Genomic DNA, 27,357 nt, shown 5'->3' with positions numbered 1-27,357 from the left:
CCGAAACAGTGAGAGGCCCGCGTACCGCAAAAAAAAAAAAAAAAAAAAAAAAAAAAGGACAGTAAGGAAATATGATGCACACTTTTACACCAATGAATTTGACAAATTAGATAAATGAACTAATTCCTTGAAAGATGCAAATCAGCAAAACTTACTCAAGATAAACTGTACAGTCCTGTACTTATTTAAAAATTTTGAATTCAGAGTTAAAAACCTTCCCAAAAGACAACTCCTGGCCCAGATACCTCACTGGTGAATTCTGTGTTTAAGCAAGATGTCATATAAGTTCTAAAAAGAAAAATAAACATAGTGGGAAGAAAAACTTCCCAACTCATTTTATGAGGACAGCATTACCCTGATATCAAAATCAGACAAAGACATTATAAGAAAATAAAACTATAAACTAATATTCCTCATGAATACAGATGTAAGAAACTTCTACAAAATATTAGCAAATCAAATCCAGCAATATATTAAAATGATAATACACCATGACCAAGTGGGGTTTGTCATTGGAATGCAAAATTGTTCAATATTTGAAAGTCATGCAATATAATTTACCATATCAGCAGATTAAAGGGAAAAAACCATATGATCATTCACTAGATGCAAAGATCATTTGACAAAATTTAACAACCATTCATGATGAAAACTCTATGTAAACCAGGAATTACAGGTAATTTCCTCAAGTTGATAAAGGGCATCTATGGAAAACCTACAGCTGAAATCATACTTAATGGTGAAAGACTGAATGCCGATACTAATATCAGGAACAAGGTAAATATGCCCACTCTCATCACTTTGATGCAACATCATACTGAAAGTCCTTATCAGTGCATTAAGGCAAGAAAATGAAATAAAAGGCATACAAATAAGAAAAAAAATAAACAAAACTATCTCTAATCACAGATAACATGATTGCCTATGCAGAGCCTGCATAGAAACTTGAAATACTTAGGGAAAAATCTAACAAAATATGTGCAGGATTTGTATGCTGAAAGCCTAAAAGTATTATGAGAGAAACAAAATACTTAAAATAAATGGAAGGGTAAGCTGGGACGAAGTGAGAGAGTAGCATTGACATATATACACTACCAAATGTAAAATAGGTAGTGGGAAACAGCTGCATAGCACAGGGAGATCAGCTCTGTGCTTTGCGACCACCTAGAGGGTGGGAGGGAGATGCAAGAGGGAGGGGATATGGGAATATATGTATACATATAGCTGATTACACAACATTGTAAAGAAATTTTACTCCAATAAAGATGTTAAAAAAATTTTTTAATGGAAAGATATATTGTGTTCATTGATTGGAAGACTCAGTATTGTTAAGATGTCAGATTTTCTCCAAATTGATCTACAGAGTCAATGCAATTCTAGTCAAAATCCCAGCAGGTTTTTTTGTAGAACTCCATAAGCTGACTCTGAAATTTAGGAGAAAAATCAAAGGAACTAAAATCGTCAAAGCAATTTTGAAAAAGAAAAAGTTAGATGACTCACATTACATGTTTTCAGGACTCACTAGGAAACTACATTAATCAAGACGGTGGGGTATTAGTGAAATGAAGTACGTAAAAATCAGTGAAGAATTCAGAAGTAGGCCAAGGCAATTCAGTGGTGAAAGAATTGTCTTTTCAGCAAAGGATGCTGGAACAGTTGGACATCCATATGAAATAAAATGTATGTTGACCCATACATTAAACTATATACAAAACTTAACTGGAAAATGGATCACAGACTGAAATGTAAAAACTAAAAGTTTAAAAATTCCAGAAGAAAACATAGGAGAAAATCTCTATGACCTTGGGTCAGATAATATTTATTAGTTAGAATACAAAAAGCACAACCCATAAATGAAAAAACTGATAAAATGGACTTTATCAAAATTTATCATATTTGAATACTTTAAAAAAATTTTAAATATAAAATATAGACTAGGAGAAAATACTTTCAAAATACATATTTTAAATATATGAAGGACCCTTACAACTCAGTAATAAGAAAACAAACAACACAAAACTGAGCAAAACATTTGAACAAACATTTCAATAAAGACAATATAAGGATGGCAAAAAAAGCACAGAAAAATGTACTCAACAACATTAGTAATAAGGGAAATGCAAACTTGAACAACAATCAGATAACCACCTATTAGAAAAGGGGCTGGCAAGAATGCAGAACAATGGAACTCTCATACATTGCTGCAAATTGTACAGCTACTTTGGCAGACAGGCTAGCAGTTTTTATAAAAAAAATATGCAATTACCATATGACTCAGCAATCCCAATCCTAGATATTTACCTAAGAGAAATGAAACTGTATGTCCACACACAAACATATGCATAGGTGTTTATAGGGGCTTTATCCATCATTGCCAAAAGCTGGAAATTATTCAAATGTCCATTAACTAGTGAATGAATTAACAAAATGTGGTACATCCATACAGTAGAATATTACTCAACAATAATATAGAATGAACTACTGATATATGCAACAACATAAATCAATCTCAAATGCATTATGATAAGTGAAAGAAGCTAGGCTCAGAATGCTACAAATTACATGATTGCATTTACATGACATTCTGGAAGAGGCAAACTATTATAGGGATAAAAACCAGATTAGTGGTTCTTTGTGGACTGGAAATGTAGGGAGGGATTTGACAACAAAGGAGCATAAGGGAACTTTTAGGTTGAGACAAATGTTCTGTATCTTGATTGTGGTGTGGCTACTGGACTGTCTGAGTTTGTTAAAATTTATTGTACCTTAAAAAGGTGGATTTTACTTCCTTTATTGAAGAGTAATGCAAATTACTCTTCAATAAACCTGACCTACAAAAAAAGAAAATAGAGTAATGTCCTTTGTGATAAAGTAAAGCAATTTTTTCATTAGATTGAAGAAGACACAGACCTAACCTCATTCTTCCTATTTGACCTCACCCCTTGATAGAAAACAGGAATGGTGAAATTGATATTTGCTGAATGGAAAAGAAAACATGAAGTTATTTTAAGTGTAGAAAACTAAGTGTAAGTTTCAAATAATGAATTAAGGATTCATTGTGATAACTGAATTATGGGTAATGACAAGGGAATGAACAAAAGATACTTGAGAAGTATATGAAACCTTTCTCTTACTGAGTATCAAGTAAAGTTTACCTCCCAGATGAGGTTACCATGGATTGTAACTTGAGAATTAAAATTCCCAGAACTAGCCTTTTAAACTTTTATTTGATTTTAAATCAACATCTTTTTGCTATTTTTCCTTTTGGCTAGAAAAACTGGAATCTAGATTTTACAAGAAAACTACTTTTTAGCTAATATACTCTAGTTCATTTATAATTGAACTATAGTACCATTTTCAAAGGACTTTTTTTTATTACTAAAGAGAGAAGTACAAGGCTTAGGTAATTTTCAGGATATATAATTTATGAAGAGGGCAATCCAACCATATTTTTACTTATAGATAATAATATTTTTAAATATTAGAAATTTTAAATAGCCAAAACTTTTACAATTTGAAAAATATATAATTAACATTTTTTGTCATTTAAATTTTATCAAGTTGAAGTGAAATGGATAATATAAAAATATAAATAAATGTCACAGACACTATTTTTAAAAGAGATTTTAGATTTAGATTTGGGCAGTATTATGCAATTTTCTCTAGTTTCCTACTCAGTTACATATAAATTCAAAATATTTAATCTAATTTTAATCTAAATATTTAATATTTAATCTCAGTTACATACAAATTCAAAATATTTATTATTTAATCTAATATTTAATCTAATTCAAAATATTTAATCTAATAGATAAAATATATTTGTAATAAGAGATATTACAAACAACTTTATGCCAATAAATTTGAAATTTTCAATTTAAATTCTTTGAGTAACATGATTTATCAAATGTGAGACAAGAAAAAATAAGAAATCTAGATAGTCCTGTACCCAAAAAAGAAATATAGTCCATAATTTGAAACCTTCCCCTTAGTTCTACTCCAATAATTTTGGAGTAACTTATATTAAATAAATCTTTCTGCAGAAAACAATGATAAATTATGGAGAAAAAAAAACCTACTTGAAGGCACTGGATAGTGACGAAAAGCAGACAAAAACTGTAATGGAAACAGTCCTTTCAGGATAGCATTTTTTTCTGGAGGAGATTTGCCTTTATATGCTTTTTGCCTGAGGGTACTCTTCAGTCCATCCAGTATAGGGCAACAAGAATCCAATAAGGGAACATCAGTCTTACTAGTCTGAAGAGTCATTAAATGGAGTTCGGGACTACTAGAGCAGCTAGAGAGAAAGGACATCTCAAAAAAGTGGTAGCAAAGAGAGGAGCCCCAAAATGTGCATTTAAACTCTGCTCAAATCCCTGGATGACCCCTGAATTTTCCATGTGTGGGGCAGACTCCAAGGAGCCCAGTGAAAAGCAACAATGGAAGTCTGAAAGAATTTAGCAGAGACTTTAGCTACTACACATCATAAGGGAGAGAGTTTGGAGTTTGAGTCCAGCCAAGTTAATTCCTTGATAGGAAAAAACCAAAAACAAACAACAATAAAAACTCTTCAGAGGAAGATAACAATATCCATTCTCTACAGTGTGATGAAAGATTGTTAGACACACAAATAAACAGGAAAATGTGATTAAGAGAAATAGTAATCAATAGAAACTTATTCTAACATGATCCAGATATTGCCATTAACAAAGACTTTAAAGTAGCTCTATAAATATTTTCAAAGACTTAAAGGAAAGCATGAGTATAATTAATGAAGAAATGTGGAATCTCAGCAGAGAGATGGTAACTATTTAAAAAGTGCTAAATGGAAATTCTAGACCTGAAAAGAAAAACATCAGAAATGAATATGCAGAAAATCTACAAACAACAAATGCTGGAGAGGGTGTGGAGAAAAGGGAACCCTCTTGCACTATTGGTGTGAATGTAAATTGATACAGCCACTATCGAGAACAGTATGGAGGTTCCTTAAAAAACTAAAAATAGAATTACCGTATGACCCAGCAATCCCATTACTGGGCATATACCCAGAGAAAACCATAATTCAAAAAGACACATGCACCCCAATGTTCATTGCAGCACTATTTACAATAACCAGGTCATGGAGGCAACCTAAATGCCCATCGACAGGCGAATGGATAAAGAAGATGTGGTACATATATACAATGGAATATTACTCAGCCATAAAAGGAATGAAATTGGGTCATTTGTAGAGACGTGGGTGGACCTAGAGACTGTCATACAGAGTGAAGTAAGTCAGAAGGAGGAAAACAAATATCATATATTAATGCATATATGTGGAATCTAGAGAAATGGCACAGATGAACTGGTTTGGAAGGCAGAAATAGAGACACAGATGTAGAGAACAAACGTAAGGACACCAAGGGGGGAAGCGGCGGGGGTGGTGGTGGTCGTGGTGGGATGAATTGGGAGATTGGGATTGACACATATACACTAATATGTATAAAGTGGATAACTAATAAGAACCTGCTGTATAACAAAATAAATAAATTAAAAAATTAAAAAGTCTGTAAGTTAAAGAGGAATATAGTAATTCCTAAAGCAATCAATAAAAACAATGTAGACACCGAAGGCAACCATAAACAAAACGAAAAGAAAATATCTGCAAACTGGGAGAAAATATTTGCAAACTGTGCAACTGACAAAGGCTTACTTTCCAAAATATACAAACAGCTCACACAACTTATTATCAAAAAGACAAACAACCCAATCAAAATATGGTCAGAAGACCTAAATAGACACTTCTTCAAAGAAGACATACAGGTGGCCAATAGGCACATGAAAAGATGCCCAACATTGCTAATTATTAGAGAAATGCTAATCAGAACTACAATGAGGTATCACATCACACTGGCCAGAATAGCCATCATCAAAATGTCTACAAATAATAAATGCTGGAGAGGGTGTGGAGAAAAGGGAACCCTCCTATGCTGTCGGTGGGAATGTAAATTGGTGCAGCCACTATGGAAAAAAGTATGGAGGTTCCTTAAAAAACTAAAAACAGAGTTGCCATATGATCCAGCAATCTCACTCCTGGGCATATATCTGGAAAAGACAAGAACCCTAATTCAAAAGGATACATGCACCCCAATGTTCATAGCAGCACTATTTACAGCAACCAAGACATGGAAGCAACCTAAGTGTCCATCAATAGATGAATGGATAAAGAAGATGTGAGATATATATATATATATATATATATATATCATACCAAGTGAAGTAAGTTAGAGAAAGACAAATATTATATGATTTCACTTATATGTGGAATCTAAAATATAATATAAATGACTTATTTACAAGACAGAAACAGACCCACAGACATAGAAAACAAACTTAACCAAAGGGGTAAGGGGTGGGGGGAGGGATAAATTAGGAGTGTAGAATTAACAAACACTACTATATATAAAATAGATAAGCAGTGAGGATTTATTGTATAGCACAGGGAACTATATTCAATATCTTGTAATAACCTGTAATGAAAAGAATCTGAAAAAATTATATATATATACACACACACGTATATCACTTTGTGGTACACCAGAAAGTAACACAATATTGTAAATCAGCTATAGTTCAACTATAATTCAATAAAAATAAATAAATAAAAGCAATTCAGAGAGGTGCAGCTAAAAAGCCAACAAAGAGATTATAAAGAAGTGCTAAAAATACTGAATTAACCCCTACTCCTGAAAAAATAAAAAGGGAGAAAAAAGAAACAAAAACAGACAGGACAAAAAAAAGATAGACCTAGGGGCTTCCCTGGTGGCGCAGTGGTTGAGAGTCCACCTGCTGATGCAGGGGACACGGGTTCGTGCCCCGGTCTGGGAAGATCCCACATGCCGCAGAGCGGCTAGGCCCATGAGCCATGGCCACTGAGCCTGCGCGTCTGGAGCCTGTGCTCTGCAAAGGGAGAGGCCACAACAGTGAGAAGCCCGCGTACCGCAAAAAAAAAAAAAAAAAAGATAGACCTAAATCCCTATCACTAATTACACTAAATATTAGTGAGCTAAGCACTCCATTTAAAAACATAGATTGTCAGACTCTGTAAAAAGGTAAGAGCGGACTATATGCTGTCTACAAGAAATGCACTTTAAACATAAAAACACAGATAGGTTCAAAGTAGAAGGAAAATGATGTTTATTCAAACATTAAGCCTAATAAAGCTAGATTGGCTATATTAATATCAAATAAAGAATACCTCAAGACCAGGAGTGTTACCAGAGATAAAGAAGAGCATTTTATCAACATGATAAAAGTGTCCTGTTGAGGAAGACATACAATCATACATGTGTATGCACCTAACCAGAGAGCTCTGAAATTCATGAAGCAAAAATGGACAGAATAAAAGAAAGAAATAGAGAAGTCCACAATCATAATTCAAGATTTTAATACTCCTCTCTCAGTAATTGGTAGAACAACTAGACAAAAAGATTCGTAGTAATAGAGATTTGAGAAACATTATCAACCATCTTGACATAATTGATATTTATAAAACACTATATTCAACTACACAATACATATGCAAGTATAAATGGAATGTTCACACACACACACAAAATAGACCATTAAACAAGCTCAGCAAATTTTTTAAAAACTGAAATTTTACAGAATATATTACCTAGTAAAAGAATGTTAAATTAGAAATCAACAATAAAATTTCTAGAAAAGTCCAAATATTCTGAAATTTAAAAACATATTTCTAAATAGCCCAAAATTAAAGAAGTACTCACAAGAGGAACTAAATTTATTTTTATTTGAATGATAATAAAAATACAACCTATCGAAATTGGAGAGATGTAACTGAACTTAGCAGAAAGTAGAAGGAAATCTAGAGCATTAAATGCTTATGTGAGAAAAGAAGAAAAGATTAAATTCAATGATCTATATTTCTACCCTAAGAAGCTAGAAAAACATAAGTTAAACCCAAAGTAAGTAGACATAAGGAAAAAAAATTAGAGGTAAAACTGTAAAATACAAAACAGATAATAGAGAAACTTAACAAAGATCAAATTTGCTTCTTTGAAAAGAATAACAAAATTTATAAACCCCTGACACCACTGGTAGAAAAAAATACACAAAAATTAATATCAGGAGTAAAAGAGAAGATGTCACTACAGATCCTACAGTCATTCAAATATAATAAGGGAATATTATGAACAACTTTATGTAAATAAATTTGACAACTTAGATGAAATGGACAAATTCCTTGTAAAGCACAATTTACCAATCTGAGCACTAAATAAAATTTAAAAACCCAAATAGCCCTCTATCTTTAAATAAATTGAATTTGTTAGTTAAAAAATCTTCTCACAAAGTAAACTCTAGGCCCACATGGTTTCACTAGTGAATTATATCAAATATTTAAGGAAGAAATTATACCAATAGAGTTGGTGGAATCAATTCCCAACTCATTTTTATGAGAACAGTATAACCCATGTATATACTAAAACCTGACAAAGGTATTCCATCCATTCCAGTCCATATTGCTAACAACAAAATATGAATAAAACTTGAATTTACTCTGTTAACATAATACAGGATAGAGATAAGTTCCTATGTATTCAGTAGACACAAATTATGTGGTAAAATTTAAACCCATTCATGATTAAAAATACATGAAAAAAAGTAAAAAGAAAACAAACATACCTCCTTGAAAACTAGGAATAGAAATGAACAGGACTGTCCTTAACCTGATAAAGGGCATCTATCAGAAATCTACAACAAATATCATACCAAATGGTGAAATATTGTTGATTTCCCCAAGCCTGGAATGAGACAAGGAACCCCGCTCTCAATCACTCCTAATTATCAATGGTACTACAAGTCCAATGATGCAACTATGCAATAAGAAAAGGAAAACATATAAGCATAGGGAAGAAAGAAGTAAAATTTATTATTTGCAGATAACATAATTGTGTACCTAGAAAATCCCAAAGGAATCTGTAGATAAACTTTTAGAGTTAATAAGTTAATTTAGCAAACTTACTGGATTCAAGGACAATAAACAAAAATTAAGTGTATGTATGGTAGCAACAAACAAATAGAAAATGAAATTTAAACAAAATTCTTAGAAGAGAAGAACATCAACTACCTTGGAATAAATATAGTGAAAAATGTATATTACCTTACACAGAAAACTATAAAGCAATATTGAGAGAAATTAGAGAAGAGCTGAAACAGACTCAAGGATTGGAAGACTTAATATTGTAAAGATACCAGTTCTCCCCCCAAATTCATTATAGATTCAATGCAATCTCAACTGAAATTCCAACAGATTTTCTTTTTAGGAGTAGATGAAATTTATAAGGAATTTTATATGGAAATGTGGAGGGACAGGAATAGCTAAGAAAATCTTTAAGTTTAGGGTTGGTACACTTATTCTACCACATGTAAGAATTATTATAAAGCTACAACAATTAATTTAGTGTGAATGGTGGCACATGGATAGACAAGTGGACTAATGGAACAGAACAGGGAGTCTGGAATCAGACACACACATATGTGAGCATCACTGGCAAAGCAGTGGGAAACTGCTCCTTTTAATCAATGATGCACAATTAGATAATTCATATGAGAAAAAGCTGTCTTGACCCCTACCTCACACATTATTAAAAATCAATTCCAGGTGATTTTAAATCTAAATGTGAAATATAAAGCAATAACACTTCTAAAAAATAACATAGAAGAATATTTTCATGATCCTAGAATAGGCAAGGATTTTTTTAAACAAGACACAAAAAGCACTATCCATAAAGGAAAATACTGAAATATTGGTAACTTCTGTTATCAAAAGACACCTTTATGAGAATGAAAAGGAAAGCCATGGAATGGGGGGACATACTTGTATTATATATATATATATATATCATAAAAGTTCCGTACAGTTTAATAAGAAAAAGTCAGAAAACCTAGTAAAAACTGGACATTATTTTTTTCACAAAAGAGAATGTCCACATGGCAAATAAACATATGAAAAATTACTCAGCCTCATTAGTTATCAGGATAATGCAAATCGAAATGATAATGAAATATATGATATACCAACACATTGGCTACCATTTAAAAGAATGATAGATAATACCAGTTGGTGAGATTGTAGAGTAATGGGACACATGTTGTTGCTATTGGGAGTGTAAATTGGTGCAACCACATTGAGAAACTGTTCATATATTACTAACCTTGAACATACACATATCCTATGACCTAGTCATCCCATTCCTATATACATACACTCCAAGCAAATTCATGCAAGTGTTTACAAAAAACCAAATATTAGAAAGTCCATAGCAGTGTTTTTTCAAATAGCCAAATTAGGAAACAACTCAAATGTCCTCAAACAGTAGAATGGAGAAGTAAATCGTGGTATATCCATTGCAATGAGAAATATACAGCCATGAAAATGGAGAAACTACTGCCACATACAACAGCATGGATGATTATCAAAACACAATGTTGTGCAAAAGAAGCTGGACTTCAAAGAATACATACATCATAGACAATTCAAAAATAGGTGAAATTAATCTTTGGCACTAGAAGTCAGGAGAGATGAGTAGGGGCCATGTCTGGTAAGGTTCTGTTTATGAATCTTTGTGATGGTTCAATGAGTGATTTGGGTGGTGTTTACATGGTTTACTTTGTGCTACATGGGCACTTTTCTGTATGTATGTTTTATATCTATAAAACACGTTTTTTTAAAAAAAAATTGGGTTAAAAGCCAGGATGGAAAGACATGAAAGAACAGGAGGCAAGACAAATTATCTGAATTGGTACATTCTTTGGCGTCAATGGCAAGTGCTAGGGAAATTTAGAAAAGAGGGAAAGCACTGACAACTAGACTGGTCAGAAAGTGTTTTCTTGGACTAGGTAGAAATTTATTGGGGTGTTGAATAATGGTAGAATTTGGACAGGAAGAGAGGGCAAGGCAGAGGGGCAGTCTGAGTAAGGGTGGGCATGAGCATGCTGTGTTGAAAAAGAAGGGTCCTGCTTGGGGGAAAACTTCCTTTTTGGAGAGTGAGGAACAGATCTCGTAATATCGCCTCAACTTATAGTTTACAAAGCTCTTTCTCATACTCCATCTTATTTGATGATCACAGCAACTCCATTTCTCGCAGAAAGAGACCCAGGTTCAGGAAGATTAAGGCACTTGCTCAGAGCCATTTAACAGCTGAGGTTATTTTCCTGGTTTAAGGAACTGCTGAGCTGGATCCAATCCTAGGTCCATTCAACTCAAGGTTCTAATGGTCACAAAAGTCTGGAGGAATGTGTCAGGAGATGGCATATCAATCAACGTAGGGTGCAATCTATGGACACAGAAATGTTTGGTAGATTGATTTGTCAATGCAATATTTTCTTCCATTGCGTGAAGCTTTGTGTTTATACATACTAAAACATTGCTAAACTTGAACATCTCATGAAAAAAGCCCTTAATGAAATTCTCAGGAAGTTTCTAAGAACAGGACAACTTGCATTCAGCTTCCTGTCTCGTCCTTGGGCTGGCATGCTGCTGTGGCCAAGACCCATGGTCCTTCCTGAGATTGTGGAAAGATACCTTGTCATGCCAGGGTGCAAAAGCCATCCCTGGTTTCTCCTTTCTCTAAAAGGAATATGAAGTTCACCTGTGGTGTACTTATTTTTTTTTTGAGGCAGAGAAAATGCAGGTCTAAAGCAACAGATGAGGCCATAATCACTACTTGTTAGGCCTAATTTTTAGACATAAAAGGTGCAGCAAATAAGTGACCATCTTAATATCAAACAATGTGCCTATTCCACTGCCCCTTTCCATGCGCGGACCAATGTGTTCTAAGAGGTCTACTCACCAAATTTTAGCTCCAATTTGTTATTCTAGGGAATAGCTTTCATCCCAGGTGCAGTCATGGAGAGGCCTGGTCTGAGTATACAGCATTCTTTCAGCATGATAAGTAATCAATAACTAAAAGAAAACACAGTCATGCGTGGTACAGAGATAAAGCAAAGAATGGAAAGTAGAAGTGAGTATAGTCAGTAGAGACAGTCTGCTTCATTCACCCCTTTCTCCCTGAGCTATTCCATTTCTTTTTCTTTAATTTGCCTATATTTTAGTAACAGAATGATTGGTTTATAGTTTTTTGAACTTATATATATTTTTTTCTTATAATAAAAGTAATAATGATCCTTTTCGTAAATAAGTAACATGGACAAATACAAAACACAGACAATTATTCGTATCTAACTAAAATCCTTTGGTGAACTTTCTTGTCTTTTTTATATATTTATATATAAATTTTGTTTTACATAGCTAAATTTATAATATGTTTACAATTTTGGTCTCTAATATCTCCTGGGAGTGGATTTGGGAAATGGCAGTGTGGCTAAAAAGATTGGACTCTGGGATGAGGAATGTGGACAAATGTGTGGAACATTAACTCTCCCATGTCTTTCTCTTATGCCTTTCGGTAAGTGGTTTTCAGTCCCAACTATACACCAACATCAACTGGGGGAACTTAGAAACAATACCAAAGTCTGTGCCTCACCCCAGAAGCTCTGATGTGCAGCCAGAGTAGAGAGCCTCTGGTCGTGGCCCTCACCCCGGTCACCATGAGGTCACTTGAAAAGAGCCTCAGCACTGGGGGGCAGTGAGCAGCTCATGCAGCCCTCTCTTGTGTAGCTCCCCTGGCCTCCGAAAAGGCCCAGCTCTCATCGCTTGGTGACCATTGTGGAGCTTACCATAAGAACTTTAACATTCACAGGAAGCAGGTATTTCTAGGGTTTGTGAAATCGTGACAGAAGTTCCCCCTCCTATGAGCTGTCACAGGAATACAGTTGACCCTTGAACAACACCGGTTTGAACTGCGAGAGTCCAGAGTTTTCAATAAATATATACCCCAGTACTATACAATCCATGGTTAGCTGGATCCATGGATGCAGAACCAAGGATATGGAGGGCCCACTGTGAAGCTTTACGTGGATTTTTGACAGCAAAGGGGGCAATTAGCACCCCTAACCCCCCTCATTGTTCAAGGGTCAACTGTAATGCTTTATAAATAAGAACAAAGCTGAATAGAAGCCAACTCTACCCAGGACCAACAGATGGCGCTATTGGCCAATGCCCTGCCATTTAGGTCTCTGCCAACCATTTATTCTTTAATATTTAGTATAGTTGCTGCATTTGTGCATGATTTGGAGATGTTTTATAAACATTTTTGACTCCATATAACTCAGAAGTGCGAAAGTGATGAGACTATTAAAATTTCTACTGAGAAAAGGTACAAATATGACAAAATGAAAGTAGAGATAATTTTTTAAAGTAGAAGGTGGTAAGAAAATAAATAGAAGGTTGTACATACATATGGAATTAATTTTTCAGATAGTAGAAACAATCCCAAAGGGAAGAGTGAATCATGAAGCTTGAGAAAAGGGCTGTGCCTACGCAATTGACGATAATAAGCAAGAGATGCAGAGACGGATGAAATGGAAAACTTACAGTGTGCAGCTAGAGAATTACAGAACTTGGTGTTTTATCTACCACCAGCCATCCAAGTTCTTTCTTTCCTTCCAGTATCATTCAGCTGGCCAAAACCAAGCAGTGTCAATTAGGTTGTTTTTAATTCTGGGGAAGTCTGGGCGTGTTGGAACTTGGAACTAAGCATGGTAAAAGTTCTGCTACTTAAACTCCTGGAGTAGGTCATTGTGATATTGTGATTTATAGGAAAAATATATATTTGGTCATTCAGATGCCCCTGGCTCACAGCTCCCCAAACCCTTGGAATTTCCTGAGCGATAAGAACAATGGCATAATATTTGGTCTCTGGTCCTCAGTTTCTGAAAATGCCTCAGGGAAGGGGATTTGGGGATCCCACCCAAGGATAGGGGCAGGTTGCCAGGAGAACCAGCCATGTCATTAGAGGGTTAGAACTTTCAGCCCCACACACCTGATCTCCGTGGAGGGGAGTGGGTCCGGAGATTGAATCAACTGCCAGTGGCCAATGATTTAATCAGTCATAACTATGTAATGAAACCTTCATAAAAACCAAAAAGGACAGGGTTCAGGGAGCTTCCAGGTTAGTGAACATGTGGAGATTTGGGGAGAGTGGCACTCAGAGAAGGCATGGAAGCTCCACACCCTTTCCCCATGCATCTCTTCTGATTTTTATCTGTATCCATTATCATATCCTTTTATAGTAAACAAGTAATCCAGTAAATAAACTGTTTCCCTGAGTTCTGTGAGCCACTCTAGCACATTAATCAAACCTGGCGGGGAGGTTGTGAGAACTTCTGATTTATAGCTACTTGGTCAAAAGTATGGGTAAAAACCTGGGCTTGTGACTGGCATCTGAAATGGAGGGCGGTCTTGTGGGATTGAGCTCTCACCTGTGGAATCTGATTCTATCTCTGGGTAGATAGTGTCAGGATTGAGATGAATTCTTGGACACCCTGCTGGTGTCCCAGAATTGCTTGTTGGTACGGGGAACCTTCCACATACACACATTGGAATTGGGTCTGAAAACTCAAGAGTCATGGACAGTTCTGTAGCCTTAAAGCCAATTCAAATCTGTACCACTTCAAGGTGGCAAAGCAGCCTGGTCTGATGCTAAGGAGATCTGTTTCTCACCACACCTGCAGAAATGATTGAGAGGATGGGTTAGATCAATGGATTTAACATAGATCAAACAGGTCCCTGTTAGGCAAAGATACTTGATAGAATGTATCAGCAAGAAGGAAAAGGAGAGTGCTGATACATTCTTGTACCAGCAAGAATGATTTAAAGCTGTGAAAGCCTGACATCTTATTTACTGAAAACACATTGGGGAAATTCAAGCTCAAACCCTTTCAGACCTTTTGAATTTATAGATTTATAGTGTATCAGTCAGGATTCAATCAGAGAAGCAGAACAAGTAGGACATAAATATTAAGAGATTTACTGCAAGGAATTAGCTTACGTGATTGGGCAGTAGGCTAGGCAAGTCCCAAGTCCATAGGGCAGGCTGTCAGGAGGGCAGCTGCCAGGCTGAAGCTGCTGTCCACAGGTGGAATTTCTTCTTCAGAGAAGCCTCAGCTCTGCTTTTAAGGACTTCTAACTGAATGAATCAGGCCCACTGAGATTATCTAAAAGAATCTCCCTTATTTAAAAATCTACCCATTATGAACTTCAATTACATTTACAAAATACCTTCACAGCAACAACTAGATTAGTGTTTCATTAAATCACTAAGTACCGGAGTCTAGCCAAGCTGACATATCAGAAAGACCATCACAAATCGTGTTTTGGAACTTAGCCTATTTCTAAAGAGGAGAGCTTTTAGATTAAAAAAAAAAAAAAAAGGTATCCCGTAGACTCCAGGAACTAGACGATTTATGTAGAAGACACAGATGTAATTGTCTGGAAGATCTGATGATATTCTTCTTAAGTACACAAACTCATTCATTCATTTAGTCATTAAACAGACTTCAAGTACTTACCCTTTGCCAGTCACTGTGGAAAGTACTGGGACTATAAGAACATGATCCTTGCCCTCAGGAGGCCCACAGTCTAGAGGGAGAGACAGAGACACCGAGAGCTTCAGGACCCTGTGGTGACTGTCAGATGGGCCTCTGACCCAGCTGTTGAAGTCAAGGAAGGCTTGCTGGAGGAGGAGCATGAAGCAGGGTCTAGAGTTAAACCTTGTGGGACTTGGCATGTAAGGGTGAAGAGAAGGGATGGCAGGAAAGTCGTTGCAGTGATGTCCTGGCCCCTGGCCCATGCTGACCTCACCCGGAGCAGCTGCTGACCTTGTCAGTCGCAGCGTAAGGGGCCAGCCTGGGGCAGCCTCTCACAGACCATTTCTATTTACATTGTTTCCACCTCTGTGTCTCTCAACGTAACTGTTAATGGTGTGTCCCTGGCCCCTTACCCAGGCCTCCAAGCCTTCACAAGAGGTACTGCCTCAGCCAGACGTGAGAGTTTGCTCCAAGACTGACAGCTGCACTTGGTCCAGGCGCTCAGAACGATGGCTTTCTCTCCCCACCTCAGCTTGGCCAGTTCATCTGCTTCCCCTGGAAACATCACTGTCCTGGCCCGTTTCTCCATCACTTTATCCACATGTATCCTCCCTTTCCTTCTTTGCTTCAAGCAATCAGTCCTGTGCACTCATCATCTGCAGTATGCATTACCATGAGTCTCTCCATTTTCTAAGTGGATAAAGTAAGGTCTTTCCTAGCTCCCTCTCGAGAAAGTGACGGTAAAATGAGGCACTGTGTAAAGCCCCTTGAAACTGGTACTGCCACATGAAAGTAAAGTGCAGGCTAGGTATCACGGTCATCTGTCTCTGTCTTTCTCATCTATATATCCATTATCTATCTATAATCTATATCTATCTGTCTACCTATTTATCCATTAATCACTCCTAAATTGTGTGTCACTTAGGAATAGAGGTCATCTTAGAATCTAGGGTACTTAGCACAGTTTTCTGCACACAGTAATTGTTCATTAATTGTCTGGTAAACACAATGATACTGAAATCATCTGAGGCGTTGGGAGACAGATAATTGCAAACAGCCACACCATTGGTGCTACAGTGGTCCATTTCCCTACCTCAGGCTAGTTGGTTCTTTACGACTCAGCTGATGCGTCATCTCTGCTAAGAAGGCCTTTCCTGCTCACACACATGTCTGAGCTGAGCACCTTCTCCTGTTACCGTAGAATCCTCTTAATGCTTTGGTCATTTCTCTTACTGGGGTGGGATTTGTCTCACCACAGGCAGGGGAGTTCTCTGAGGTGAGGGATTGTGTTCTAATAATCTTTGCCAGCATGGCTCAGTTCCTGGCACAATGCAGGCATGCCATAAACAGTAAAATAATAGCATGGTATCCATACCTATTGATACTTGTTTCAATATTAGCCTCATGCCAGACAGACTGCTCTGTAGAGGGAATAATGTTTAGACATGTGTTGAAATTTCTTTTGTGTCCTCGTCAAGTGGGTAGAAAATAAAATGGAATCAGAAGGTATGGGCTGAGTTCCTGACCCTGTATTTTCTTAGAGAAGACATGATTCCCAGAGTTCCACCTCTTTAAGTTTCTCTTGTGCAGATGCTGTTGTATTACTCAGACTGTGTTCCTCACAGAGCTGAGCACATAGGAGACTAGGTGGCCTCAAGCAGTGACAGCAGAATGCACCCAACACCCAAGGGACTTCTAAAGGGTGCTGGTGGAGGAAATTTCATCCTCCCCTTTTTTTTTTAAACCTCAAAATGTTTATGCCTGTCTGTAATGCTGTGGACTCTTTAAGGGGAGTCAAAATGTCTGAATTCATTTTTTGTATGTCTCAGATCTAACCCAGTGTAGGCATTCAATAAACATTTATTGATTTAAGTATCTGCTGAGCCTGTACCCTGAAGGTTGGGGTAGGGTTCTGCTTTTATTGCCCCTAGTTCTGAATCCATGTCTCAACTCGACCATTTCCTCCTGTTGCTGTGAGGTGCCTGGCAATGTGACTCCACAGCACATACATGTAGGAGCCCAGCCAAGGTATCTTTTTAGACAGTGAGTCAGAAATACAAAGACAATGGAATTCTGAGTTGCACATTCCAGGGAGGACATACACAGCAAGGTAACTCGTCTTTAATAACGGGCTCAGAATTGTGAATTAAAGCATTAACTCTGCTGTCTCCTGGAATGTGTCTGCCAAAAAGCCATTGCCATGGAGTTGGTCTGGGTTGGTTCAGCAACTTTCAAATGCCGGCTGGACTACAGGAAGAGTTTGTTGCATTAAGTAATTTATGAGGTGCTAAGAAGTTCCTTAAGCTATTATTAAAAACATGCAAACCCCTACCTGGTTAGACCTCTAGTAAGTCAGACTTCTAACTAAGCAGAACTGATAGGCCGTCTTTTGATGTTTAATGAGTTCTGCAGCAGATGGGCGATGTGATAGACAGGGCTGTGGTGGTGATTTACTGGTCATGAAACAGAATGATGAGAGCCCTCTCCTGAAGAAAAGAAAACGTAGCCGAAAGGACAGGTTTTCCCCCTTTGCCTTCCTCTCCCACCAATCCCTTCCCCTTTCTTTCTTGGTGCATGTGGTTTTGATTTCCTCACCCCCGTGCCTCTCAGTACTGGGATCATTTCCATTCAGGCACACACAGAACACTGCAAACTAATTAGCCTTGGATATAGCCACAGGAAGTCAGGCTGCCAAATCCTCTTTCCCCCCCAATTCCTCAACTTTCTCAGCCCGCCTCAGGCCCACGGCCTTGCACTGGGCCTCTCTGTATAAGTTGCCAGTTCTAATTTTGCAATTTCCCTTCACCTTATCAAATATGCCCCAAGCCTGCCAGGGGACGGAGAAGGGAAGGCTTTGGAGTCAGTCTCGTCCGCTGGTCTCTTTCCTCTGGCCCCTTCTCTGCTTTCTCCCCGCAATTAGGGAGACTTGTTTGGCTACAGTTTCAGTGTTGACTTGTTAATCTGACCTTGGTTAATGCTTTTTAAAGGAAAGCATTGCCCATGATGCAAAACTCAAGAGACTTCCCTACTGGTCTCTTCCACTCCACTTACATCCTCACCTCCCAGGGGCCCTGTATCTCTGACTTTTCTCAAAGGTTAACCCATTTTCCCTTGAGCTGTAGGTGTCAACTCTGCCCCAAATAGTTTTGATTGAGAGCCTTTGGCACTTACTGGAATAGGGTGTGAAAGGGAGATGGAGAGAGGAGAGGGGGCTGAGAGAGGGATAGATGGTAGCCTGGGCTCTGGGATTCAAGCACGGGAGGCATGGCACACAGGGTCCTCCTAAGAGGCACGGCTTCAATGGAAGCCCTGAATCATAGGTGCAAACTGGTAGCTCCCAGGCCGGATCTGAGCCAACAAAACAGAAAATTAGTTGTCAACATTTAAAAATTAGGAGATTTCACATAAAAAATCCAAATTGCTTGCTTCCTAGGAAAAAAATTAGATATGGCAACACTGGGCCAGTATCCGGGTCTGCATGACAATTGGCTGGAGCTGAGTAGCTCCCAAGCCCTGGAGGTGGAGTGTGGAGTCTCCAGGTCTGTACAGCCCACTCCCCTCTGCTCTCTTATTAATGTTACCTACCTGGCTCCTGCAAACATTTGGGTTTGCCATTCTTGCTTTAAATGAAGGAAGGGAAATTTAATCTTGAATCCCAAGAGACTTGTCGGGGCTTTGTGCATGATTTTCTTCTGTTCCACAGTCATTTCATCACATCAAAGTGTACACCATGTTACAGCAGTTGCCTGTTGAGTTCTTGGGCTTCCTTCCCCATTAGACTGTGAGCTCCCTGAGGGCAGGAATCTCAGCTGCCTTGTTCATTGTTATACTCCCAGTGCTTTGCACAGTGCCTAGATGCTCAACACATTTTTCTTGGCAGATGATGATTTGCCATGTCTGTTAATGAACTTGATGAGCTCAGAGAGTAGGAAATATGGAAATAGAAAATAAGATATGCATGAAAGGTAGAGATTTCAGGAGGTTAAAAAAATGTGATTTTCATGGAGCAAATTCTAAGGTGAGCTTCTCAGAGGAGAACACACTGGCACAGGGCTTTATAAGTTGGGTAGGATTTGGGCACAATACTCACTTTTTTTTTTTTAACCACACCCTTTGTCTCACCTTTGCATTAGAGGACTCATCCTCTGGACTCCAATTTTTGTCTCTCCAAATCTGCCAGTGAGTGAACCATATTAATTTCTAAGATAATGGCTTGATTGCTGTGGGTGGGAGGCCAGTTAGTGTGGAAAGCCATGAGCTCCAGCCCACTCTGTGGGAAGCCTAGCAGAATAAAAGTAGATGCATCATAGATACGATGGCAATGGGGAGGAGAATTATCAAAAGTCTTGATAATGATGATAATGAGATAGCATGGGCAGAAGGCTAAAACATTAAATGTATAAAATGTGAAATGCAAAGCAGAACAATGATCTTGTCTTCATGAGCTGCAATGAAAAAGATGTGCAGTGTCATCTAACAGTAGAATGCTTCCCTGGACCTGTTGCCGCTGATAGTGGAATATGTGTTGGGTAGCATAGCCCACCCAGTCTTTGTGAATCAAGGAAATTCCTCTTGTGTGTGGTCTATGTTCAGTGCTTGGAATTCCCTTTCCAAAAAGCCTTTTTGATGTAACCACCATTTGTCATTCTGATGGGAATAATATCGGGAACCTTTGCTCATAGGACCTTGCTCCAGAGAGGCAGAGAAATTGTGATTATGAGGGTTGCAGGGAGGAAAAGGTAGTTGACCAGAATTATTTCATAGGACTAAAACATGGCTAAAAGAAAGTAAATCTATGCCTAACAAGTTTTCTTTCATAAACATTGGCTAGTACTTGAATTATGTTAACACTGAGATAGACTCATCAAAGATATGCTTGAACTATGATCAAATCATGGTAGGTATCATCAGAAAAAAAACACTGAAAGGAACAGATTAGCAACTTATGGTATACAGTTCATATAGAAATACTTATTTCAGGAGCCTGATAGAGAGATATCTTCAGTAGTCCTGATCTTTAAGATCTGGGACCTGTTGGAAAAAATTGAAGTTATATATATATATAATTATATTATATTAACTTAAATATTTTATGATATATAATACAAATAAATATTATAATTAAATTATATAATTCATATATATATGACATGTTTGCTATAAATTGAAAATTTCAATTCCAGAGGCATTTGAATTTTCATGTTAGACATTTTGTCATCTATAGGAAATACACATGTTGTCACTCACCCCTACCATGACCATTACATCATAATCTAGATCTCAACAAAAACAATATTTTTGATGACATGTTTTAGATCGTATAATACTCGCATAGTACCTATAGATTATTTCACAATTCACATGCATTATACAGCTTAATCCACCTAACATCCCTGCAAGGAAGATATTATAATTCTTATTTTAGGATAAGGATACTGAGATTTGGCTCTTACGAATGGTGATATTAAAGAAAGATCGATATTTTCCTGCTAGTAAGTTCTCTGGTCTTAGAGCCAATTATATTGTGAGAACTCTAAATTGCTAGGCTATACTAAGATTTACACAGCAGAATTTCCTTGATAAAACTAACCCTTTATTCTCTCTTCCCAATCTCTCTGATTTTTGGAAACTCTCTCTCTCTTTCTTTTTGTCTTTCCACTTAACCATTATGCCTCTTTTAAAATTTCTCTTCTTTCCATAAAGCTCTATATCTCTACAGATTACAGGACAGGACAAGAATTTCCAACACCAGTGTAGAAGAAGGGCCCTTACCCAGCCCAAACCACCAGCATTCAGCACTCTCTGGGGAGGACAGTTCAGCCCTCACCCTGGTTAAAGCTGTTCAATCCAACAGTCCATATCCAAAGAGGTCTGTGCCTTTGGAACTTTTAGTCAGAAGGATCCACATACAATGTGAGCAACTGGGCAGATTTGTCTTCTGGTTTCCAAAGAAGAACCAGGTAGAATGACCAGCTTGAAATTAGCCAGAAGACTCATCTCCAATTGTAGGAGCAACTTGGCAGGTAGATATTTCCCAGCCACACATGACCCTGCCTCTATGTGTACTACAGAATAAGATAGAATTTAAGGGGCTCCCGACTCCAGAGTATCCACGAGAAAGTGCCTAAGACAAGTGGCTGAGAAGGGCACAAAATTGGCACACGTTACATTGAAACACATCACTCTAAGAACTAACATGAGCATTAGAGGATCTCTCTCTCTATCTCTCCCTGCATCTCTCCCCATCTCTCTCTCTTCAGTATAACTAATTTTGAAAAGGCACCAACCCTTAAAGAGACCATCCATTTTTTGCCCAGGAATTTGAGATGGGTACCTCCACACCCTATCAGTACAGGTTTCCTGAGGTTTCAGTGGTTTTCCACCACCAGACCAAATAACAATCCAGGCAAATACAGTTGTCAAGACATCATAATCCTTAAAAAATACACACTGAAAGTACATAACTGGACGTTTTCATCAGGAGCTTAAATTTTGAAGTAGGCTAGCTCTACATAGATCAAGCTGAGCCACAACCCAATGGTATTTGACCTGTATGTAACCTATATAATTAGGGTTCTCAATTTTTTGTAGATAACTTGGGGGCTACATTTATCCAGTAATGGTAGAAATTGGACTTGAGGATCTACTTCTCTGAAATCCTCCTGCAAATCCTAGGAATGGTTTTCTAATTCCTAACCTCATATGGTCATGGTGTGGGAATAATAATATCTCCTTCTGAGGAGCTATGTTGATTACTGGATGATGTTTCTGTGTGGTCTCCTTAAACTATGTTCTCCCAGTCTCCCCAGACAACCATGAAATCTGCTTATTTCTTATGTCATCAGAGAATTATCACACACTAGGCAGGAACTTTGTGTTCCATACCTTCTTGCAGTTACTAATTCACTATTAACATTCAATAAATGAGTAACTGGAGTGCACATTTCCACTACACTATTCATTTCAGTAACTGTTATCACCTTCTATATACTTCTTTTTCTGTGATAAATGACAGGTTGAGCTGCAGATTTGGACACTAGTTCAGGAAATCTGGGTTACATTTGACTAAATATACTAGGAGTCTCCTGGGTAGCAGGACAGAAACTCAGAGAATTGTTAACAGTTTATTATTAAATAGAAAAAAAATTTCATTACTGGAGTTAGCAATCACCAATAAAGCAACTGTAGAGTGAATACTGGCCTAGAACAACTACTTTTTTTCTGTTGTCTATTTATAGCTTATATGGTTATGCACTAATAATAATAATAATGCCCTCTGTTGTTGAGAAGCAAAACCCCGCACAGCATATGGGATATTATTAACTGATATACTTAACTGATATAATTAGGCACTTTTTTTGTTTGTTTGTTTGTTTGTTTGTTTTTTGTTTTTTTTTTTTTTTGCAGTATGCGGGCCTCTCACTGCTGTGGCCTCTCCCGTTGTGGAGCACAGGCTCCGGATGCGCAGGCTCACGGGCCTAGCCGCTCCGCGGCATATGGGATCCTCCCGGACCGGGGCACGAACCCGCGTCCCCTGCATCGGCAGGCGGACTCTCAACCACTGCGCCACCAGGGAAGCCCTAATTAGGCACTTTTAAGATTCAAAACTGCTGGTAGAGAAATATATTTTTATTCATATAGCAATTATTTATTGAGTGTGTGCTATGTGCCATCAGTGAGCTGGATGTTGGAATACAGTAATAAAACAGACATAGTCACTACCTTCAAGACATTTACATTCTAGTGAAAAGTCAAGCAACCAAATAAATAACATAATTATTTAATTAAGACAATTAGGGTAATAGCTGTCTGTGCTTTCATTTCACTTGAATCAGAATTCCAAAAAGACTGTCATCTTTGAGCATTACACTGCAGACATCACTCAGACAATGGTCAAATGTTTACTTCTCTTCAGGTGTTCACTCATCACATATTCTTGTAACATTAATGTCTTAAGCGCAGAACACTAAACTTAGCATGGGAAGACCTGGAAGAGAGTGACTGGTGTTTCTTTTTGTTGGTCACCGCTGGACAAATCATGTACTTTTAATAAATTACTTGCTTTCTCCAGGATTCAGTTGTCCTGTTTATAAACCTAACTCTTTTACAAGAATGAGGCAACAATACACAATAGGATTTCTGGAATCACTGCAATCCTATTTCTCCATAAGCAAAGAGGGGATGGGGCAGGAAACTCTGGCCTGACCACTAGGTACCCATGGGTGAAGACTACACTCCTTTGAGAATGACAGAGCCCCAGTGTGACCATCAGGAGGTGTGGGTTATGGTTCTAACAGAACCGTCTCTGTAAACTTGGGGGCAACTTGCACTATCCAGTCTTGATTTGCTCTAAAATGAGGGGAAGTAGAAGAGATTTCTTATTATTTTTAGTAACATAAATTTTTCTTTTGTAAACTTTACACAAAATCTGTAAGAAAGAAAAAGCTGTGTAGATACAGTGTTGAAGGATTTATAGGAAAATGGGGATAAGTGGGTGGGTAGAGGGGATCAGATCCTTGACAGCTCAGCCTGTCTTACTTCGCTGCCTGTAGCGACTCCCAGAACACCTCTTTGGAAGCCCTTGGCCACCATGATGCACAGTTTGAGAAGCAGTAAATCCCTTCCTTGCTAATACCATGTGGGTTGGTATAGGCAGACCTCTTAAAGGTGCAAAGTGGAATGATGCCATCACCAACTCAAGCCAATAGCTCCTAGTCAACAGAGCAAGACTGGGGAGAGACATCAAGTCAAAGAGCAAGGAAAGCTATTCAAGCGACAGGAGCATCCCCATCAGTCACTCATTGCAACCCCAACCCTGTACCCATTGTGTGCAAAACATCAAGCCTTACCACTAGGTGCAGCCAAGATTTTAGCAGAAGGAAGAGTGCCGAGGGCTCCAGAAGCCTGTGCACACCTTGCATGAGAACTGGGTTCCCTGGGAGATTAAAAAGGAAAAAAAGGATGGAGTGGCATTGTGGGAGATAACATTGTCTATATTGGTCTCTTCCTGCAGAGAGATCACTTGAATTGAATTGAGAGATCATTTCTCCATTCCACCTAAGCCCTTTGTCAAAATTTAAAATAAAAGACTTATGTATTTAAGTCACTGATTGGTCTCCATTACACCCATAGAGTTCTTGGAGGTCCCATTCAGATGCTGGTTTAACAGGAACATTACTCCACAGGAAGAATGTGTGAACCAAGGGTGGGCAGCCTTGGAGGTCATTAAATCCAGCCATCTCAAAGTGGTCTTCTAACCTTGGTTTATACCCCTCTAGTGATAAAGAGCTCATGAACACTTGAGGTAGCCCAGTTCCTTTCTGCCACATGTATTTACCATAAAATTCTTCCTTTATATTGAGCCAAAATTTGTTCCCCTATAGATTCCACCTTTTATTTCTGATTCTGTTCTCTAAAGTTGTGAGCAATGAGCCTAATCATCATGAGAGTCCTTCAAGTATTTGTAAAGAGCTAACATGCTTCTTAAGTGTCTTCAGTTTTCCAAACCAAAACCTCTTCCTTATTGCTCATTCCCTGAAACAGACTATAATCTTTTCATTGTAACACTAGAATCATCTTTCTGGCAACTGATGGATGTAACATAGAAAGGGATTTTGATCTTAGATAAACAGCTGTAGAGGTCATTAACACAGCATCATCTTATAATAATATGAGTAGTTTGAAGTGACTGGAATGCAAAATACATGGAGACACCAAGAAAAGTACAGGCAGAGAGTATGGGAAATCGAGCTGGGAAAGGTGGACCAGGCCAGGTTGGGAAAGGTCATCATCTGTCTGTCACCCATCCATCTTCACCTTATTCAACCAACAAATATCTCCTGAGCAATTGGCACTGTACTAAGCCCTGGGAAGAATATAGTGAGCAAAAGAGACATAGTCCTTGCCCTTAAGCAACATGCATTCTAGACATTAATCAATAAAATCATATAAAGATAAGTGGCAGTGAGTTATAGGAAATAAGTGTAGGTACCTATACAGGAATGTAAGTAGCATAACAAGAGGTCTGATCAAGTCTGAGGAAGGATTGTCAGAGAAGGCTTCATTGGAGAAAGAACCATTTCAAATGATATCTAAAGGAAAAGAAGTTAAAGACCAGGTAAAAAGGAATTGGGTGGGGTTGAGTGGAGGAGAGCTTTATAGATGGAGGGAAAAACATGTACAGAAGTCCTGAGGTAGAGAAACTGAAAGAATGCTGAGGTTCCTGGAGGACAGGGGTGAGGGTAAGAGTGATGAGAAATGAAGCTGGAAAGGGGCAAGATTAGGGGTCCTGGAAGGCCAAACTAGCAGTTTAATCTTTATCCCATGATCAACTGGAAGCTACTGAAGTGGTATTATCATAAAGTTTTTGCAGTAAAAGACATGCTTAGATCTATGGTTAGAAAGAGACCTTGGCAGCAGGTGGAGGAGGCTGGACCAGGGACACACTTGGCACAGGGGGAGCCTGTGGGTGGGAGAGTAGGATTAATTAAGTGTGAGATGATGAGGGCCAAGTCCAAGACCATGACAGTGATGAATCATAGCTTCAGAATGGACCAGAAAGGAAGCTAGAGCAGCTACTATAACTGTCTCATTGTGTGATTGAAGGTTTGAAGAGGAAGGAATTTGAATGACTTGCTCAAAATCAGGTGGCTAGTTGGTAGCAGAGGGATTATGGGAAGCAGGATCCAAACTAAATAATAGTCTACTAGTTATCCCACTTTTTTTTTTTCCTGAAAAATATAACTTGGGCATGTCAAGAATGGATAATGTCGAAGGATGTGGTTCTCAGACAAGGACACGTAGGAATTGAAACCCAACTGTTCATTGAAACGTGTGCTCCTTAAATAGGAGACAGGGTTTCCACCAGATTAAACCTTGACTAGGAGACTTCTGGATTTTAGGGTTGCTCTTCATGAACTTGCTTTTTCATACTCTCTGCTATTGCAATTATAAAAATAGATGTTAGGTCTAGAAGGGAGATGGTCTACCGTTTAGTCTAGTATTTTTCAACCGTGTGTCACAGCTCAACAGGGTCATGCACACCCTTCAGAGATGAGCTGCCAGTGTTCACTAAGGTGTGAATTCTATTTCTGCTATACGTGAGTGGGTTTTATGGCAATGCTATCAACAGAATACGGAACTGAACAGGGCATGTGATCTTGTAAGAAGTGATCACTGAGACCAAGAGGTAAGACTGAGACCTTTACTAGAACACACAGAGTGTTGGAGGTAGGTAGGAGAAGTCAAGACCAGGGCAGTAATTGCTTCTATTAACAGCCACCCAGAACTAAAGGGAGACTGTGTGCTTAGAGCCCCCACAGGACAGCGTTACAGGCATTTTGAGACGTTGTTGTAGTGATATGGTGATTATGGTATCATTAGTGGGATTTGGAGGCTTTTCATTCCTTCAGGTGTGCTGTCAGAACTCCTAGCTTACCTAAAATCCCCCCCAAATTAAGAACCACTCTTCTAGTCCAAGAGAAATGCAAGGTGACATCTTGACCCAAACAGGATCAGGACCCAGTTCTCTATTAAAGCTTCTACTGCTAAAACCAACCACACAGAGGCTCTCCCAGTTAGAAGTACAGCAACAACAAATATGAAACTAAAAATACCTAAGATAATGCTTGAAACATTAAAGTTTAAAAAGAAACTGATGATTTTAATTCCAGGGTTCCAATTGCCAACTTTTCCATCCTCACTTCCCTTTTCCCCTCGTTCTTATTGCTCTGGGATCTGGGATTACACCATCCAATAAAGTGTTAGTACTCAAAGCTTGCCTTGAGCCCTATTTTCTAAAAATCAATATCTCTCTTTCTCTCTCTCTCTCTCCTGTCTCTCCCCCTACCCCCCCACCACTTCTTT

At 38.1% G+C, this 27,357-nt stretch overlaps 1 protein-coding gene across 2 annotated transcripts in view; it reads left to right on the top strand.

Moving 5' to 3' along the window:
- The window catches only part of HAO2 (hydroxyacid oxidase 2), a 215,243-nt gene that overhangs the window by 96,607 nt on the left and 91,279 nt on the right, over positions 1-27,357 (top strand). The gene's annotated exons all lie outside the window — the stretch shown is intronic.

This window comes from Physeter macrocephalus, chromosome 4 (genome assembly GCF_002837175.3).
Source record: "Physeter macrocephalus isolate SW-GA chromosome 4, ASM283717v5, whole genome shotgun sequence".
NCBI classification, from domain to species: domain Eukaryota; kingdom Metazoa; phylum Chordata; class Mammalia; order Artiodactyla; family Physeteridae; genus Physeter; species Physeter macrocephalus.
The sequence above is the reverse complement of the archived record's forward strand: the minus strand, read 5'-3'. Positions and strand labels throughout refer to the sequence as shown.